This window comes from Artemia sp. Qi Xiang Cuo, chromosome 4, assembly GCF_049724085.1.
Source record: "Artemia sp. Qi Xiang Cuo chromosome 4, ASM4972408v1, whole genome shotgun sequence".
In the NCBI taxonomy this organism is placed as follows: Eukaryota; Metazoa; Arthropoda; class Branchiopoda; order Anostraca; family Artemiidae; genus Artemia; species Artemia sp. Qi Xiang Cuo.
Window position 1 is genome coordinate 43,396,687 of NC_142797.1, and position 21,214 is coordinate 43,417,900.

General features: G+C 35.8%; 1 protein-coding gene across 2 annotated transcripts in view; it reads left to right on the top strand.

The window, feature by feature from the left end:
* The first annotated feature begins 20,587 nt into the window (after window positions 1-20,587).
* The window catches only part of Tudor-SN (Staphylococcal nuclease domain-containing protein 1), a 97,045-nt gene continuing 96,418 nt past the window's right edge, over window positions 20,588-21,214 (top strand). Inside the window, exon 1 of one of the 2 annotated variants that reach the window (XM_089088318.1) lies at window positions 20,588-20,642. The gene's annotated coding sequence lies outside the window, so the exon portion shown is untranslated. Of the gene's footprint in view, window positions 20,687-21,214 lie in introns of both variants that reach the window. The other variant, XM_089088319.1, reaches the window with a different exon arrangement.

Sequence of the window (21,214 nt, forward strand, 5' to 3'; positions counted from 1 at the left end):
TTGAAAAGACTGCAGTATGAAAATACATCAAAAATGCAATTTTTTTGACAAAATTGATTCTACTTTAAAAAGTATTTTATTTTTAAATACAAAAGTGACTAGATGTTGCAATTTCCTTTAAAATGAGCTATTATACAGCTCTCTATGATTTTCCAGTGCCCAGCTAGCTGAGCAGAAAGAAAAAGCGGAAAGAAAAAAATATCCCGTTTGTGGAGAATAACGTGGTAAAAGTCAATTTTCTTGATTTTCAAGCCAATATATTTTCTTTGTTATTCAAGCCAAAGGGAGGTAAGTTTCCTTTATAGAGGATTCGGACAAGGCGGTTCTAATGGTGTACTTTTTGTTTTGATCTGACTCTTTTTTTAGGAGTTGGGGGGTTTTATATTTCTTGACATTGGAGGTGATCGTCTCTTACTAGGTTGCTAGCTACCGCTGCAACCCGGATAACTCTCTTTTTATACTATATATATATTCCTTATATATACTATATATTCCTTATATATAATCCTTATATTTCTTATATATATTCCTTATATTCCTTATATATACTATATATATATTACTTATAACACTTCAGTTACTATGGACTATAGATCGTTCTTTAATGTAATCCATAACCTAACAAAAAAAAACTAATTTTTAAATTTTTAGGTATTTTGTTAGTTTGAATGAAAAGATTAAAATTATTGCTCAGATATCATAAATATTTTTGCAGTTTACATAATAACTTTAGCGATTCTAAACTGAAAAATAAAATATATATTAAAAAATGTAAGTTTTTGGTCTGAAAATACATAGTCAATCCCACATCGGTTAGTTAGAACCTAACCAAAAATAAAACTAATTTTAACATTTTAAGGTATTTTTCCAGCTTGTATTGAAATATTCAAACTATTGCTCGGATACCATGGATATTTTTGCAGTTTACACAAGCTGCAAAGAACGCACAGGCTGATCTTTGTAAACCGAGAAAAGTTTTACGAATGTTTTACCGGGATTACGAAAAATATTCAAAATTAAAGATTAAAATTATCTCTGAAAGAATAGATTTTGTTGAAAAGTCAGCTAGAGATGCTTTCGCAAAACTTCATAGTAATATCCAAAAAAAAAATGTTGCATGTTTAGTGAAAAGCTTCCAAGGTATGGACCGGCAACTGTGGAACAGTTTACAGATGTAATGGGAAATCTTATACATCACTGTGAATATATGGAGGCATAATTGTCCTTTACTTAGTTTCAGCTTAAATTCGATGATCGAGCCTTTATGTACTACATCCAACGACTATGACGTCATTGATCAATATTGTATATACAAAATTAAGTTTTTCGTGAAAAATAATTAATAAAAAAAATTAAGTGCAAAAGGCGCTAGATCTAGACATTTCCTTTAAAATGAGCCATTGAACAACTCTCTACGATGTTCTAGTGCCAAGCTATCTCTGGAAACAAAAGAAAGAAAAAAATATCCCGTTTGTGCAGAATAACGTGGTTAAAGTCAATTTTCTTGATTTTCAAGCCAATATATTTTCTTTGTTATTCAAGCCAAAGGGTGGTAAGTTTCCTTTATAGGGGTTTTGGACATGGCGGTTCTAATGGTGTACTTTTTGTTTTGATCTGACTATTTTTCTAGGAGTTAGGGGTTTTTATATTTCTTAACATTGGACGTGATAGTCTCTTACTAGGTTGCTAGCTACCGCTGCAACCCGGATTATATTTCTTAGCATTGGACTGATCGTCTCTTGCTAGGTTGCTAGCTACTGCTGCAACCCAGATTCACATATATATTATTTATGAGAGGCAGCCTGGCCGAGTGGTCCAAGGCACTGGTTTTAGCCACCAGTCTCTTCGGAGGCGTGGGTTCAAATCTTACCGCTGGTATACGATTATGTTTGAAAGACTGCAGTGTGAAAAGACACCAAAAATTCAGTTTTTTCTAGAAAAATTTATTCTCTTTTAAAAAATAATTTATTTTAGTTACTATAGATTTCTAACCCAATTAATTTCCTTTAAAATGAGCCATTGAAAAACGCTCTATGAAGTTCCAGTGCCAAGCTTTCTTTCGAAAGGAAAAAAAGAAAAAAAGAAAAAAAAATATCCCGTTTAGGCAGAATGTTGTAGTAGCTGCCACTTTTCTTGATTTTCAAGCCAATATATTTCCCTTGCTGTTCAAGCCAAGGGACTGAAAGTTTCCTATAGATGGGTTTCGGACAAGGCGGTTCTAATGGTGTACTTTTGAATTTGATCTGACTCCTTTTTTAGGAAATATGGGTTTTTATATTTCTTAACATTGGACGTGATCGTCTCTTACTAGGTTGCTAGCTACCGCTGCAACCCGGATTTTGGTTCCAGGAGTTTCGGTTACTATTGAGACAAGTAGCTATTATTACTATAGAGTTCATGATTCACGTCATATCTCTAATATAAAGCTATGACGACATTCATTATTTATCTAGTAGGGTTTCAGACAAGGTAGTTCTAATGATGTACTTTCGTTTTGATCTTACTCTATTTTTAGGAGTTTTGTTATATTTCTTAGCATGGGACTGATCGTCTCTTACTAGGTTGCTAGCTACTGCTGCAACCCAAATTCACATATATATTTATTTATGAGAGGCAGCCTGGCCGAGTGGTCCAAGACACTGGTGTTAGCCACCAGTCTCTTCGGAGGCGTGGGTTCAAATCTTACCGCTGGTATACGATTATGTTTGAAAGACTGCAGTGTGAAAAGACATCAAAAATGCAGTTTTTGGTGTAAAAATTTATTCTATTTTAGAAATAATTTATTTTAGTTGCTATATAGTTTTAACCCAATTAATTTCCTTTAAAATGAGCTATTGAACAACCCTCTACGATGTTCCAGTGCCAAGCTATCTGTGGAAAAGAAAAAAAAAAGAAAAGATAAAAAAATATCCCCTTTGGGGAGAATAACGTGGTTAAAGTCAATTTTATTGATTTTAAAGACAAGATATTTACCTTGCTGTTACAGCCAAGGGACAGAAAGTATACTATACAGGGGTATCGGACAAGGCTGTTCTAATGGTGTACTTTTTGTTTTGATCTGACTCCTTTGTTAGGAACTATGGGTTTTTATATTTCTTAACATTGGACGTGATCGTCTCTTACTAGGTTGCTAGCTACCGCTGCAACCCGGATTTGCTTTTTCTTTTCAAGATGCTATCTCTGTTTTTTTGGTAGTACTGTTTTTTTTAACTTGCGTGTAGCTTGCTTGATTGAAACCATTATGTAACCATTAGTTGAATGTTTTTATGTCACGTATCAAATGTCAAGAACCTAACAAAAAATTAAACTAATTTTTAAATTTTCAGGTATTTTTCTAGTCTAAATTAAAAGATTAAAACTATTGTTCAGACACCATAAATATTTTTGCAGTTTATAACTTTAGTGATTCTGAACTAAAAACGAAAATAAATAAAAATTAATTTTTTCAATTTTTACATCACGTCGCTAATTAAGTCATATATGGTTATTAGTACACAATAGGTTTTAGATATTACGTCATGTCACTTATTACGTCATATATGGCTATTAGAAGATAATCGGTAAAATATTCGTTCTTTATTATAATTAGAAAACGAGTGAGTATAGAGGTCTCCACTCGTCCTTGCTATGTCTTGTTCCCTCATTGTAGTGCCGTTTACGTAAAACCGTGCGGTTACGACGCTCCAAAATGCGTTTCTTAAACACCACGGACGTGCGTGGACATTGCAGGGATGAAATATGTTGTAAAATTAGACCTCAAATTTAACAATGTAGGGTAACTATGTTTAAAGGATTGTTTTAAATCTAAGGGAGAATTAAATAAGTATTGAAGGATTAAATAAGCCTTGTATTGTTGTTTCTTTTCTTAAAACAAATTTGAAGACATCTCTGTTTTAGATTTCTCAATGGGAATTATATGTATGAAACCAACATGATAATAATGTTGTTTTATTAAAACCATTGTTTATGTAGTAATATCAGTGTGTCTTTTTATATTATCTTGTAGGGTAACATTCACCCTAAAATGCACCTAATAGTATTGTTTATTATGTATTAAGACTACTTGATTTTAAAGAACGTGTGATTCTGCCTCGTTATTTTTATTACAGGAACTGGATTGACATATTGGAAATCGATCATTACAATGCATAGTCCAGCGCAGATACAACCTAGTAGCATCTATTTTCATCATACCTCAACCAAAGAAGAGTACTCACCATACACTCTAGGCAATTTTCATCCCAGCTTCGTCTACGAAAATTATAGCTACCTTTGATCGTTGTTTCCTCGACTACGAACCATATTACGTATCAGGTAACATTATATTTGAATGTTAGTATCCAGTGCATTATCAAAATATATAATCACATAAATCCTGAGAACCCCATCGACCAATGCAAGATATAAGTACATAAATATCGCCTTTGATAATCATTATGGACCCATATACCATATGACCGTATAGTTATGATATTTGATTACCCCAACAATTATTTATGTGTCACAGACTCACGCGTTGAATCCCTTTCGACCAACTCTCGGAATCCATCCTAGCCCCTCTTTGTGAAAAGTTCATATTTCTGTTATCCTATAAATGTTAAGAGATAATTTCTGACAAATGGACCTGGAAACCAGCCACTGAATTAAGGAAACAAAAAATTAACGCCAGTGATTAACCCCTTAGTGACAATATACTCCTCCCACAAGTTAAAGACAATATGTTGAAGGATTCACTAAAGTTTGATGTCGACCCATTCCAAATCCAAACTTCAATTCCCCTGTTAATAACTGAGGAATCACCACAAAGGTTAATAGATGCAAGCCATGCACTAACAATTTTATAAGAGAATTGTGATCCTTAAGTGCACGAATGAACAATTTTATACGAGAAATACATTCTCTATGTGCTTTAAAATATCCCGAAAAGGATATGCTGAGAGGAAAATGAACGTATTCCCAGTGTTCAAACCCTTAATGATAAGTCACCCTATGAATTATCAAAAAGCAGGTGAAAATGAACTCTAATAGTATATACCCACATCTGTAGTTGGAAGTATCATTTCCCAGTTGACAATTAGAGAAAGCTTGTCGTGTGACCACAATCTTGTTCGAACTGTTCCACGAAGAAACTATATTGCAAGTGCTTTAAAAATTTTGCCAAGACGAAAAGAGTGAATTACCATAATTTACAACAGAAGGATTGAGTACGCTAAAGAGACTCGAAGGTGATGAAATAGGTGTGAATTTACATATGTTACATTTTAATAACTTCGATAACTTATAAATTCCAATATCCTATCATTAATATTACATAGCAAATATTCCCAGTGAAAGTGTTCTAATGTTTACCAGTGAACGTTGTAAACATAATATTTTGTGTTTTAAATCGTTCCTATATGTACTATTAGATGTTCATATAGAGTTGTTTGTAGCATTGTCGTAGTATTCATTTAATGTAGCGTAGATAGGAAGCAGCTTGCCCTATAGTCAGCAAAATAAAAAAAAACTTGTAAAAGGTAGAATTCTCCAAAAAATATTATGTAAAGGTAGAAAAGCCAAAACCTTGTTGGAAAGGTAAAAGTCATCAGTGTTAGATGAAGAAAAAGAAATCTTTAGTATAGTAGCTAGGCTAGAACCATGAATAATCTTAGTCCGGTAGATGAATTTTAGATAGGGATGTACAATAAAATAAGAAAACTAATAGAGAAAATCTTTAGCACTCCTGATTAAGTTTATATAAAAGTATAAAATAATACAATGTCAATTAAAATTACGTAGGAAAAATAGTAAATAAATAGCAAATATTTAAAAAACCCAAGGGCAAGCAAGTCCTAATGAAGGGACGTCATTAAATAATGCGAAGGGTAACATGTACCGTGAGTAAAATGTGATATATTTAAAATACAAAAAATAAAATTCCTTTTTCTAAAGATAATTCTGACAGAAATTAAACGTCCCCTAATTGAGTTCAAATACCGTTTCCAAGAGTCTAAATTCTTAATCAGCAAAAAGAGAAATTGTATTTTAGCTTCAGTCAAACAATGACGCTAGACGGTTTTGAATTTCACTAAGATCTTTGGTAATACGAAAAATGATAGATATAATGTTTCGCAGGAAATCTAAGTTATAAGAGTGTGTGAACGTTGGAATCATCAGAAATGTTTAAAAAAAATTATTGGACGAACAGTCCACATAATGATGTAAGTTTGCAAACATAAATAAAAAGTAGCGGCCCCCTCCGCAGGACTTGGGCCAATCATGAAAAAAGCTAGTAATGCACAGGAGTTTTATCTGTGTGATATAGTGAAAAAAACTGTTTTTCGATTCAATTATGGATTGACTTGCAATAAGCATTATCTTTGAGAGCCAATTTATCCTTGCCATATTATTGTCATTTGAAGTGAACCACTGCTGTACACCTAAATATGTAAGTCATAATAAAACTACTGCTTTTCTACTTGTGTTTACCTTATTTTATATGTCTGTACCTAGTCGCATAACAGATAATTAGTTCTAATGCCTCCAAGGTATCGCTCCCAGGGATCTAATTTCTACATAATATTACAGGTAATTGATTTCGAGATAACCCAAGGAAAGGAGGTTACATTTATATAATTACATATTTTATTTTCTTGCTTTCAGCAAGTGGCGCGATCGGTATACCGCTTTTAATCATAATATCACATATGGCACAGTCCTTAGTGCTATAAGTGGTGCTATCGGAGAACTTATGAGGTGTAAGTTCACAGCCTTACAGTAAAATATTACGTTGTCGCGGTCTGTCTTTATTACCACAATTAAGACCAGTCTAAAATTTTTATCGCTACAATTTCCCAAACACATTCAATCAAAATTTTGAGATAGCAATTTTGTTTCACGCAGTGTAAAGTTCAGGAAATTATACCTTTGATTAGAAAATTCCCCTCACCATCTTCAGGGCAAGGGTTATAAGTTATGCCCTGGGAGTATTTAAGTTTTTTTTTAATCTTTGAGGTAGAAAACTGCAAAAGAACTTATTTGATAAAAAATTGACAGGCAAATCAAAAATTGATTTGAAGGCAAATAACCCACTCTCACGCCCTCCTTTTCCCCAAATTCATCCAATTAAAAAAAAATTTTTAATTTAACGTAGGTCAAAGTTTTAGAAATTAGGTCTTGAACGATGACAACCACCCCCCCCCCCCCATAGTCCTCAGGGCAAGTTTTGCAAGTTATGCCTTGGGGGTATATAAGGTATTTATAGAAAGCGATGTTGTAGAAACTTCAAAAAGGAGGAATTCAAGTAGAAATTGAAAGGGCTAGTGCCCACTTTCATAGTTGAAAGTGATTAAAGGACAACTAATCCCCCTCTCACGCGCACCATTTCCCCAAACACATCCAATCGATATGATATCCATTTTGTTGAACATTATCAAAAGTTCTGGAATTTAGGTCTTTTAGGATGATAACCCCATCAGAGCCCTCAGTGCAAGGGTTGTAAGTTATGCCCTGGGGGCATATCAGCTTTATATAGAAAGTTGTCGTAGAAATTCCAAAAAGGGCTTATTTGATAGGAAATTAAAATTGCCCGATTTAATAGTCGAAAATGAGTGGAGAATAAAAACCTCCTTCTCACGCCCACCATTTCCCTAAACACAATCAAACAAAGCGTAAAGATGACCGTTTTGTTCAACGTAGTGGAAAGTTCTGAAAATTATGTATATAAGGACGACAAACCCCCCAGAGCCCACAGGGCATAGGTTGTAAGTTATGCCCTCGGAACATATAAGGCTCTTATAGATCGAATTGTCATAAAAACTTCAAAAGGAGCTCATTCATCTGGAAATTGAGAGGGTTAGCCCTTTTTAATAGTCAAAAGTAATTGGAGGGTAACTTTCCCCTCTCTCACGCCAACCATTCCGACAAAACATCTAATAAAAATTTTCAGATAGCTATTTTGTTCAACGTAGCAGAAATTTCTATAATTTCGGTTTTTGAGGAAGGCAACGCCCCACCTCTAGACCTCAGGGCAAGGGTTGTAAGTTACACCCTGGGGTTACATTAGATTTTAACTGAAAGTGTTTTTGTAGTTTTAATTTCCGGAAATTAAGTCTTTGAGGATGACAACTACCCCAAAACCCTCAGGTCCAGGGTTGTAAGTTATGCCCTGGGGGCATATAAGGTTTTTATTATAAGGTTTAATATTTGTATGCTACCACTGCTATTACAATTACCACTAGTCCCCAGCGTCACACTTATAAGAGAATAGATTTTAGTCTTCCTCAAAACCTATTTTTATAAGATATTCTAACTATTCATGAGGTAATAACTTTGCGAGTCGCAAGCTCGACGCTAGTCTTCTTCATTATTAATCAAGAGAAGTAGAAATCAGAAAAAAACGATATGGCTGTGGCTTTTCACAACCCTTGCAGAATAGTTGAAACAAAACATCGAATACCGTATCACCAAGTTCATTATTTATCTTAGAATATTAGTGCAATTCGAAAAAAACTCCTTCAGGCAAACTTCAGAAGTATATTAGAACCGCAGGATGTAGCTATAGTTATCGTGACTGGAAATCAACTTATTCACTTTTTGTAGACTGAGGCCATTTCTATTCTAAGTCACTTTCTTTGTCACTATTAGGCCTACCACCAAAAAGAGTCTTTCTCCGGTCACACTAGTCGCAGAAAGAAACAATAACTTTCTGGTAAGTGCGGTGACGTACGAACTTTTATCGTAATTGCGTGTCCAGAACGGAAGAATGTTGCCGTCACTGTCGTTCTCGGTTTCTAAACCGAATCTGGTAAACTACAACTAATACAAGTACCCCAACTGCTACAGGTATCACAACTGCCACAAGAAACACTACACCTGTTACAAGTACAAGTGCACCTGGTTCAACTGCCGTAAGAACTACTACACCTGTTACAAGTATTTGCTGTTTTGTTTTGCTCTCTCAATTATTACTTCTCGATACGCCTGGTCGGTTGAATACCTTTGTTTTGCTCTCTCAATTTTTACTTCTCGATACGCCTGGTCGGTTGAAAACCTTTGCTTTTCTCTTTTCAAGATACTATTTCTGTTGTTTGTGTAGTACTGTTTTTCAAATTGCGTATAGCTTGCTTCGATCTAACCATTATTCTAATCAAGAATGAGAGAATTTACATCTTTGTCGTTCTTAAGTAGTAATTATGACGTCACGGCGTAATGATTTTATTGACGTCATGGTGCAATGATATTATTTCATGACGTCATCAGAAACAACAATATAATTTCGTGTTTTTCTATTCACGTCATAGCTCTAATATAAAGCTATGACGACATTCATTATTTATCTAGTAGGTTTTCAGACAAGGTAGTTCTAATAATGTACTTTTGTTTTGATCTTACTCTATTTTTAGGAGTTTTGGGTTTTTATATTTCTTAGCATGGGACTGATCGTCTCTTACTAGGTTGCTAGCTACTGCTGCAACCCAAATTATAAGAGGCAGCCTGGCCGATTGGTCCAAGACACTGGTGTTAGCCACCAGTCTCTTCGGAGGCGTGGGTTCAAATCTTACCGCTGGTATACGATTATGTTTGAATGACTGCAGTGTGAAAAGACATAAAAAATGCAGTTTTTGGTGGAAAAATTTATTCTCTTTTAGAAATAATTTATTTTAGTTACTATAGGTTTTTAACCCCAATAATTTCTTTTAAAAGGAGCTATTGAACAACTCTCTACGATGTTCCAGTGCCAAGCTATTTGTGGAAGAAAAAAAAGATGCCGTTTAGGCAGAATGATGTAGTAGTTGCCACTTTTCTTGATTTTCAAGCCAATATATTTCCTTTGCTGTTCAAGCCAAGGGACCGAAAGTTTCCTACATAGGGGTTTCGGACACGGCGGTTCTAATGGTGTACTTTTGAATTTGATCTGACTCCTTTGTTAGGAACCATGGGTTTTTATATTTCTTAACATTGGACGTGATCGTCTCTTACTAGGTTGTTAGCTACCGCTGCAACCCGGATTTCAAAAGAGCCATTGAACAACTCTCTACGATGTTCCAGAGCAAAGCTATCTGTGGAAAAGAAAAAAGAAAAAAAGAAAAAAAAATATCCCGTTTAGGCAGAATGTTGCAGTAGCTGCCACTTTTCTTGATTTTTAAGCCAATATATTTCCCTTGCTGTTCAAGCCAAGGGACAGAAAGTTTCCTATACAGGGGTTTCGGACAAGTTGGTTCTAATGGTGTACATTTTGTTTCGATCTGACTCCGTTTTTTGGAGGTATGGGTTTTTGTATTTCTTAACATTGGACGTGATCGTCTCTTACTAGATTGCTAGCTACCGCTGCAACCCGGAAATATATTTTCAATCCAATATATTTCCCTTGCTGTTCAAGCAAAGGGACAGAAAGTTTCCTATATAGGGGTTTCGGACGAGGCGGTTCTAATGGTGTACTTTTTGTTTTGATTTGACTCTTTTTTTAGGAGTTAGGTGTTTTTATATTTCTTAACATAGGACGTGATCGTCTCTTACTAGATTGCTAGCTACCGCTGCAACCCGGACTAGGTATCAGCCATCTCTACAGCCATGTTTCTGATGTAAATTATATAATCCCTATTTATGCTTCAGTTAACATGGGCTAGGTTTCATTCTTTATTTTATTTTTTTTTAATAACAAGCCGACATATTTTCTTGGTTGTTTAAGCAAAGAGACTCCAGGTTACAGCTGCCGCTGCAACCCGGATCCAGCTGCAATATGGATAGCTTGCCGCTACCCCTTGAACCACCATATATTAGTTACTATGGGCGAGAGATCGTTCTTTACTGTAAACATCAAAAATGCAGTTTTTGGTGGAAAAATTTATTCTCTCTTAACAATAATTTATTTTAGTTACTATAGATTTGTAACCCAATTAATTTCCTTTTAAATGAGCAATTGAACAACTCTCTACGATGTTCCAGTGCCAAGCTATCTCTGGAAAACAAGAAAAAAAATATCCCGTTTAGGCAGAATGTTGTAGTAGCTGCAACTTTTCTTGATTTTCAAGCCAATATATTTCCCTTGCTGTTCAAGCCAAGGGACAGAAAGTTTACTATACAGGGGTTTCGGACAACGCGGTTCTAATGGTGTAGTTTTTGTTTTGATTTGACTCCTTTTTTAGGAACTATGGGTTTTTATATTTCTTAACATTGGACGTGATCGTCTCTTACTAGGTTGCTAGCTACCGCTGCAACCCGGATTGCTAGCTACCGCTGCAACCCGGATTATAATTCGGTCTTACCATATAGTGCGTTACTACGAACTGTTTGATTTTAATAAATTGACTTTAAATATAACTGTACTAGCCTATACAATAGTTAAGTGGCCTATATAGGGAAAAGGTCGTTCTTTATTATAACAAATTCACATATATATTTATGAGAGGCAGCCTCGCAGCTAGCTACTGCTGCAACCCAATTTCACATATATATTTATGAGAGGCAGCCTGGCCGAGTGGTCCAAGGCACTGGTGTTAGCCACCAGTCTCTTCGGAGGCGTGGGTTCAAATCTTATCGCTGGTATACAATTATGTTTGAAAGACTGCGGTCTGAAAAGACATCAAAAATGCAGTTTTTGGTGGAAAAATTTTGTTCTCTTTTAGAAATAATTTATTTTAGTTACTATAGATTTGTAACCCAATTAATTTCCTTTAAAATAAGCTATTGAACAACTCTCTACGATGTTCCGGTGCCAAGCTATCTCTGGAAAACAAAGAAAAAAAGAAAAAAATATCCCGTTTAGGTAGAATTTTGTAGTAGCTGTCATTTTTCTTGATTTTCAAGCCAAAATATTTCCATTGCTTTTCAAGCCAAGGAATTGAAAGTTTCCAATATAGGGGATTCGGACAAGGCAGTTATAATGATATACTTTTTGTTTTGATCTGACTCCTGTTTTAGGAGCTATGGGTTTTTATAATTCTTAACATTGGACGTGATCGTCTCTTACTAGGTTGCTAGCTACCGCTGCAACCCGGAAAGAAAAAAAAAGAAAAAAAATATCCCGTTTAGGCAGAATGTTGTAGTAGCTGCCACTTTTCTTGATTTTCAAGCCAAAATATTTCCATTGCTTTTCAAGCCAAGGGATTGAAAGCTGCCGATATAGGGGTTTCGGACAAGGCAGTTCTAATGGTATACTTTTTGTTTTGATCTGACTCCTTTTTTAGGAGCTATGGGTTTTTATATTTCTTAACATTGGACGTGATCGTCTCTTACTAGGTTGCTAGCTACCGCTGCAACCCGGATTATAAGGTTACTAGCTACCGCTGCAACTCGGAAATATCATTACTATGGGCAACAGTTCGTTCTTTAATATATTCAAAATTAAATTAGTTGCTATTGCCTAGAATTCGTTCTTCAGCATAATGAACTATATCAGTCCTTTATGTAGACTTTACTAACCTTTACTATAGTTAAGTGGCCCGTAAAATGTTGTATAGGCAGGAGGTCATTCTTTATTATATTTCAAATGAGCCATTAAACAACTCTTTACGATGTTCCAGAGCCAAGCTATCTGTGGAAAAGAAAAAAGAAAAAAAGAAAAAAAAATATCCCGTTTAGACAGAATGTTGCAGTAGCTGCCACTTTTGTTGATTTTCAAGCCAATATATTTCCCTTGCTGTTCAAGCCAAGGGACAAAAAGTTTCCTATACAGGGATTTCGGACAAGGTGGTTCTAATGGTGTACATTTTGTTTCGATTTGACTCCGTTTTTTGGAGTTATGGGTTTTTATATTTCTTAACATTGGACGTGATCGTCTCTTACTAGATTGCTAGCTACCGCTGCAACCCGGAAATATAATTTCAATCCAATATATTTCCCTTGCTATTCAAGCAAAGGGACAGAAAGTTTCCTATATAGGGGTTTTGGACAAGGCGGTTCTAATGGTGTAATTTTTGTTTTGATTAGACTCTTTTTTTTAGGAGTTCTGGGTTTTTATATTTCTCAACATTGGACGTGATCGTCTCTAACTAAGTTGCTAGCTACCGCTGCAACCCGGATAACAAGCCGATTCATTTTCTTTGTTGTAAGGCAAAGAGACTCCGGGTTGCAGCTGCCGCTGCAACTCGGATACTGCTACAAACTGGATAGCTTGTAGCTACCCCTGGAACCACCGTATATTCGTTACTATGGGCGAGAGATCGTTCTTTACTGTAATATTTCTTAACATTGGACGTGATTGTTTCTTACTAGGTTGCTAGCTACCGCTGAACCCCGGATATTTTTTATTATAAACCTCAAAGAATCAGGCAGCTTATTAATTCCAATATATGTAATGCTTTGTTATTCTAATAATTAACGTTTAATATAGCGTTTCTTACTAGGTTGCTAGCTACCGCTGTAACCCAGATTAAATTACTGGGTTACTGGCTACCGCTGCAACCCGGATATTCTTATTTCTCTTACAATGGCCTTAAGGTTCGTTCTTTACTGTACACTTTTTTCAGAAGTTATGGGTTACTTTAATTTTTACTATGTGGCGTGATTGTCTCTTACAGGTTGCTAACTACCGCTGCATCCCGGATATAGAGGTACTGTACAATGTGGTTCTAATAGTGTACATCGATCTGATTTTAGTTTTAGAAGTTACGGACTCTTTTTTTTACTATAGGGTCTTATCTTCTCTTACTAGGTGTCGTCTTTTAATGTAATTTAATGTAAATATTAGAAAATTATTATCATATCTTATATGTAACTTTCATTTTATGAGTCTTCGATAGTCTAATGGTAAAAATGCCCACTTGTTGCGTGGGACAACGGGGTTCGATTCCCCGTCAGGGTGAACTTTTAGTGTGTAGAATTAAAAGTACTATCTTTTAAATTTAAAATTTAAAAAAGAAACTTTTTTATTTACATCCTAGCTAAAATAGTGGAGATAATATAAATGAATCACAAGGTTCAGTTTCTTTGGGCTTGAGTTCATTTTTTACTGTAAGTACAAACAGGAAAAAGCTTACGTCTTTTTCTTCTTTTAAATAGTAAGAGACGAAACTCAAACAATCAAGTAGCTAACTAAGTCCAACGTATGGAATGGTTTGTTATTTCAGTGATCGTCTTTTAATGTAACCATTACAAACAGGAAGAAGCCTATGGTTTTTTCTTCTTTGAAACAGTAAGAGACAAACCTCAAGCAATCAAGTAGCTAACTAAGTCCAATGTATGCAGTGGCATGTTATTCCAATGATCGTCTTTTAATGTACTTAACATTGGACGTCATCGTCTCTTATTAGGTTGCTAGCTACCGCTGCAACCCGGAAATCTTACCGCTGGTATATGATTATGATTTATGTACAAAAATCAAATATCTTTGAAAAGATTGTAGTATGAAAAGACATCAAAAATGCAGTTTTTTAGTGGAAAAATTTATCCTCTTTTAGAAATAATTTATTTTAGTTGCAAAAGATTTTTAACCCAATTAACATTCCTTTAAAATGAGCCATTGAACAACTCTCTACAATGTTCCAGTGCCAAGCTATCTGTGGAAAAGAAAAAAAATATCCCGTTTAGGCAGAATGTTGTTGTAGCTGCCACTTTTCTTGATTTTCAAGCCAATATATTTCCCTTGCTGTTCAAGCCAAGGGACAGAAAGTTTCCTATACAGGGGTTTCGGACAAGGCGGTTCTCTTGGTGTACATTTTGTTTTGATCTGACTCCATTTTTAGGAGTTATTGGTTTTATATTTGTTAACATTGGACGTGATCGTCTCCTACTATGTTGCTAGCTACCGCTGCAACCCGGAGGTTGCTAGCTACCTCCGGGTTGCAGCGGATCTTTGGAATAGCAAGAGATGAACCTCAAAGAATAAGGTAAATAACTCTGTCCAATATATGTAATGGTTTGTTCTCCTAGTGGTCGCCTTTTAATATAACGTTTATTACTAGGTTGCTAGTTACCACTGCAACTCTGATTGCGTAATTACTATGTTTCTAGGTACCGCTGCAACCCAGATATTCTTATTTCTGTTACTATGGGCTAAGGTTGTTTTTTTACTGTAAATAAATTTTTCGATGTGTTTACTGGCATCAAAATTTCGTCTTTTAGAGTTAAAGTTACTAACATGCACAAATTAACATGTACAAATATGTAAAAATGAACATCAATATCAAGATTTATGTGTAAATTTTATATTATAATTCTCCGATAGTACAGTGATATGTATGCCTGTCTGTCACGGGGAGTATTGGCGTTCAATTGTCCGCCGTGGAGAATTTTTAATGTATAGAATTTAAAGCAGTATCTATTAAATCTAAAGTTTAAAAAAGAAACTCAGTATAGCTACCTCCTTGCTAAATATAGTAACTTTAATATAAATTAATATAGACAAGAGATCATTCTGTATTGTAACTTTTCTTGATTTTCAAGCCACAATATTTCCCTTGCTGTTCAAGCCAAGGAACAGAAAGTTATCTATGTAGGGGTTTCGGACAAGGCGGTTCTAATGGCGTATTTTTGTTTTGATCTGACTCCTTTTTTAGGAGCTGTGGGTTTTTGTATTTCTTAACATTGGATTTGATCGTCTCTTACTAGGTTGCTAGCTCCCGCTGCAACCTGGATGGGTTATTATATTTTTTATACTGGACGTGGTTGTATCTAACTAGATTTCTAGCTACCGCTGCAACACCGCTACCGCTACCGCTGCTACCGCCACAATACTGTAATACACGAACTGTTTGATTGCTTCAAAAATCAAATATCTTTGAAAAGACTGCATTATGAAAAGTAATCAAAAATGCAATTTTTAGTGGAAAAAATTATTCTGTTTTAAAAATAATTGGTTTTAGTTACAAAACTCTTTTAACCCCGATAATTTCCTTTAAAATGAGCCATTGAACAACTCTCTACGATGTTCCAGTGCCACGCTATCTGTGGAAAACAAAAAAAAAGGTGCCGTTTAGGCAGAATGCTGTAGTAGCTGCCACTTTTCTTGATTTTCAAGCCAATATGTTTCCCTGGATGTTCAAGCCAAGGGAGGGAAAGTTTCCTATACAGGGGTTTTGGACAAGGCGGTTCTAATGGTGTACTTTTTTTTTTGAACTGATTTTTTTTAGGAGTTATGGGTTTTTATATTTCTTAACATTGGATTTAATCGTCTCTTATTAGGTTGCTAGCTACCGCTGCAATCCGGATCTATATCAGTCCTTTTTTGTTTTGATTTGACTCCTTTTTTAGGAGTTATGCGTTTTTATATTTCTTAACATTGGACGTGATCGTCTCTTACTAGGTTGATAGCTACCACTGCAACTCAGATACTGCTGCAACCCGGATTCACATATATAGTTATGAGAGGCAGCGTGGCCGAGTGGTCCAAGACACTGGTGTTAGCCAACAGTCTCTTCGGAGGCACGGGTTCAAATCCTACCGCTGGTATACGTTTATGAAGTCATTGATCAATCTTTAATATGAAATATGCAGTTTTTTGTAAAAAAAAAACTGATTCTACTTTAAAAATAATTTGTTTTAATTACAAAAAGTTTTTAACCCCATTAATTTTCTTTAAAATGAGTCATTCAACAACTCTTTACGATGTTCCAGTGCCAAGCTATCTGTGGAATTACTAACCTCTACTTTAATTAAGTGGCGTTTAAAATTTAGGTTAGGTAAGAGGTCGTACTTTATTATAAAAAAGCAGTTAAATAAGTCCAATGTATGCAATGGTTTGTTCTTCTAATGATCGTTTTTTAATATCAAAAGCAATCAAACGAACTGTTTGATTGCTTCAAAAATCAAATATCTTTGAAAAGACTGCAGAATGAAAAGACATCAAAAATGCAGTATTTAGTCGAAAAATTTATTCTGTTTTATAAATAATTTGAATAAGTTACAAAAGGTATTTAACTCCTTTAATTTTCTTTAAAATGAACAATTAAATCACTCTCTGAGATGTTCCAGTATCAAGCTATCTGTGGAAAAGAAAGAAAAAGAAAAAAAGATGTCGTATAGGCTGAATGCTTTAGTAGCTGCCACTTTTCTTGATTTTGCAGCCAATCTATTTCCCTTGTTGTTGAAGTCAAGGGACAGAAAGTTCCCTTTACAGGTGTTTCGGACCAGGGGGTTCTAATGGTGCACTTTTTGTTTTGATCTCACAGGCGTAGTGAGAGAGAGAGACTAAATTATCTACAATTACACTGAGTCAGACACAGAAACATGCAAACACCTGCTCAGACACACAGGCCTAGTGAGAGAGAAATACAAAAACATCTAGAATCACACAGACCCAGACACTAAAACATACAAACGTCAGCTCAGTCACACAGGCTTAGTGAAAGAGAAAGACAAAAACACTTACATTCACACAGAGTCAGACACAGAAAACATGCAAACACCTACTCAGACAAACAGGCGTAGTGAGAGAGAGAGACAAAAAAAAACACCTACAGTCACGCAGAGTTATACATGGAAACATGAAAACACCCGCTCAGACACACAGACATACTGAGAGAGAGAGACAAAAGCATCTACAATCACACTCAATCAGACACGGAAACATGCAAACACCTGCTCCGACACACAGGCATAGTGAGAGAGAAAAATACCTACAATCACACAGAGTCAGACACGAAAACATGCACAAGCCTGCTCAGACACACAGGCATAGTGAGAGAGAGACAAAAACAACTACAATCACATAGAGTCAGACACAGGAAACATGCAAACTCCCGGTCAGACACACGGGCATAGTGAAAGAGGGAGAGACAAAAATACTTACAATCACATAGATTCAGACACGGAAACATGTAAACACACGCTCAGACATACAGACATAGTGGAAGAGAGATGAAACACCTACATTCACACAGATTCAGACACTAAAACATGCAAACACCTTCTCAGACATACTTGCATCGTGAGAGAGAGAGAAACAGACGAAAAATCACCTACAATCACACAGAGTCAGACAAGGAAACATGCAAACACCCGCTCAGACACACAGACATAGTGAGAGAGAGAGAGACAAAAACATCTACAATCACGCAGAGTCAGACATGGAAACATGAAAACACCTGCTCAGACACATATGCATAGTGAGAGAGAGAGAGAAACAGAAAAACCTACAATCACACAGAGTCAGAAACAGAAACATGCAAACACTCGCTCAGGCACATAGGCATTATGAGAGAGAGGCAAAAACAACTACAATCACACAGAGTCAGACATGGAAACATGCAAACACCAGCTCAGACACATAAGCATAGTGAGAGAGAGAGACAGAAAAACCTACAATCACACAGAGTCAGACATGGGAACATGCAAACCCTTGCTCAGACACACAGGCATACTGAGAGAGAGAGAGAGAGAGAGAGAGAGAGAGAGAGAGAGAGAGAGAGAGAGAGAGAGAGGGGGGGGGGAGAGAGTGAGAGAGACAAAAAACACCTATAATCACATAGAGTCAGAAATGGAAACATGCAAACACCCGCTCAGACACACAGGCATAGTGAGAAAGAGAGAGAGAGACAAAAACTTCTACAATCACACAGATTCCGACATGGATACATGCAAACACTCGCTCAGATACACAGGCATTGGGAGAGAGAAAGGAACAAAAACACCTAAAATCACACAGAGTCAGACACGGAGACATGTAAACACTCGCTCAGACACCCAGGCATAGTGAGAGAGAGAGATAGAAACACCTACAATCACACAGTCAGAAACAGAAACATCCAAACACTCGCTCAGACACACAGGCATTGTGAGATAGAAAGAGACAAAAACCCCTAGAATCACACAGAGTCAGACACGGAAACATGTAAACACTTGCTCGGAAAAACAGGCATAGTGAGAGAGAGAGAGAGAGAGAGAGAGAGAGAGAGAGACAGAAACACCTACAATCACACACAGTCAGAAACAGAAACATCCAAACACTCACTCAGACACCCAGACATTGTGGGAGAGAGAGACAAAAACAACTACAATCACACAGTCAGACAGGGAAATATGCAAACCCCGCTCAGATACACAGGCATAATGAGAGAGAGAGAGAAAAAAACACCTACAATCACACAGAGTCAGACAAGGAAACATGCAAACACCGGCTCAGACACACAGACATTGCGAGAGAGAGAATGACAGATACACCTACAATCATACAGGGTCAGACAAGGAAACATACAAACACCCAGTCAGACACACAGGCATAGTGAGAGAGAGAGACAAATAACACCTTCAATCACACAGAGGCAAACATGGAAACATGCAAACACTCGCTCAGACATACAGGCATATTGAAATAGAGAGAGAGAGAGAGACAAAAACACCTACATGTGCATGTCAGACACGCAAATATACAAACACCCGCTCAGAGACACAATTCTTGTATCCCTTAAAAGAGCGTTACGAGGTTTGAGAGACTCTGTTCCCTATTTCCATGTGGGTTTTTTCTTTACTTGCCGTTCATTAAAAAAAAATGAAGATTTTATGTTAAACAAATAATTCTTGTTTCCTTTAGAAGAGCTTCATGGGGATTGAGAGAATCTGTTCCCTGATTTCCATGTGAGTTTTTTTTTCTTTACTTGGCGTTCACTAAAGAAACAAAAATTGTCTGTTAAAAAAATAATTCTTTTATCCTTTAAAACACCTTTATGGGGTGAGAGACTCTGTTCCCTGAACCCATGTGGGGTTTTTTCATTACTTGGCGTTCATTTAAAAAAACGTGGATTTTCTGTCAAATAAATAATTCTTGTATCTTCCAAAAGAACTTTACAGGGCTTGAGAAACTCTGCTTCCTTATTCCATGTGGTTTTTTTCTTCACTTGGCATTCATTAAAAAAGGAAGATTTTTTTGTTAAATAAGTAATTCTCATATACTTCAAAAGAGCTTTACGAGTTTTGAGAAACTCTGGTCATTGATTCCATTTGTTGTTTTTTTTTTCTTTACGTGGCGTCCACTAAAACATGAAGAAAATTTTTTTTGCTAAATATATAAGTTTTGTATCTTTTAAAAGAGCTTTATGGGGTTTGCGAGAACCCTTATTCTATTTGGTATTTTTTTTTCTTTAATTGATGTTCAATAAAAAAAAACAAAGATTCTTGGTTAAATAAATAATTCATGTATCCTTTAAAAGAGCTTTACGGGGTTTGAGCGACTGTGTTCCATGATACCATGTGTTTTTTTTTCTTTATTCGGTTTTCATTAAAAAACGAAGATTTTAAGTTATAGATAACACCACAAATGATTTTTCACTTAGCTTACATTATGTTAAAAGATTTTTAGTTAGGTTCATTTGGGCTCAGTAAGCGTACACGCACGCTTACTCAAATTAAACCTCAAATTAAATCAAACTTGACCAATAAAGCCTCGTCTTGAATGACATCATTCACTCTGCCAGCAGCACAGCCAGTTTCGACTGGACAGCCAATCATAGCCGACAGAATATTCGAAGGCTGTCTAGTTATATTGCCCGTCCAATCATAGCCACCGGTTCAACAACGACCCGCCGACAAAATTCTGCTGGCCGGGTAAATTATGTCAATCACGACGAGGCTTAACACAACAACCATGCAGTTACAATTCAGGCGACAACAGGAATCAGGAGTTTTCTTAATCGTCGTTTTCACAAAAATGTCAACCATGGCAACACTGCGGCCACATCTAAAGAAACTCAGGCAGCTCAACAGCAACTTCAACCAAATTCAGAAAAACAGTAAGCAGTCTTGCTCAATTGAAATCAAAATATCTGCTCCTAAGGTAATATTACAGTAAACATGTCTTAAGGGGTATTTTCCCAAGAATGCCAGTCCATCTCTTTCCAGATATAAGTATAACTGATATAGCATAGGTTTAACTAGCCTAAATATTGAATAATTCACATAGCCTACACCACTTGATGTCTTTTTATGCTCTTTCCAAATATAATAATCGTTTATGATGCGAATTCAAGTTTGATCAAACCTTACGCTAATATATAGCTCATATTATATGTTTCCCATGCGCTTATTGATTCTCAAATTTGTCACTGTTGCTTTAGTTTAGACCTATGGGTAAACTGGTTTTAACAAGATTGATGTTGACAAGAGGTATATAAGCCTATTTAAAATAAAAGAAAAAGTATTGGTAAAGTTCTATAAAATCATATTATTGAGTTAGGACTAAAGTGAATACACTGTTTGATGCCTTTTTTATGCTGATTACAAATATAATAAGCATTTCTATCAGAGATGAATTTTGGTAAAGTTCTATGAAATCATATTATTGATTTAGGACTAAAGTGAATAC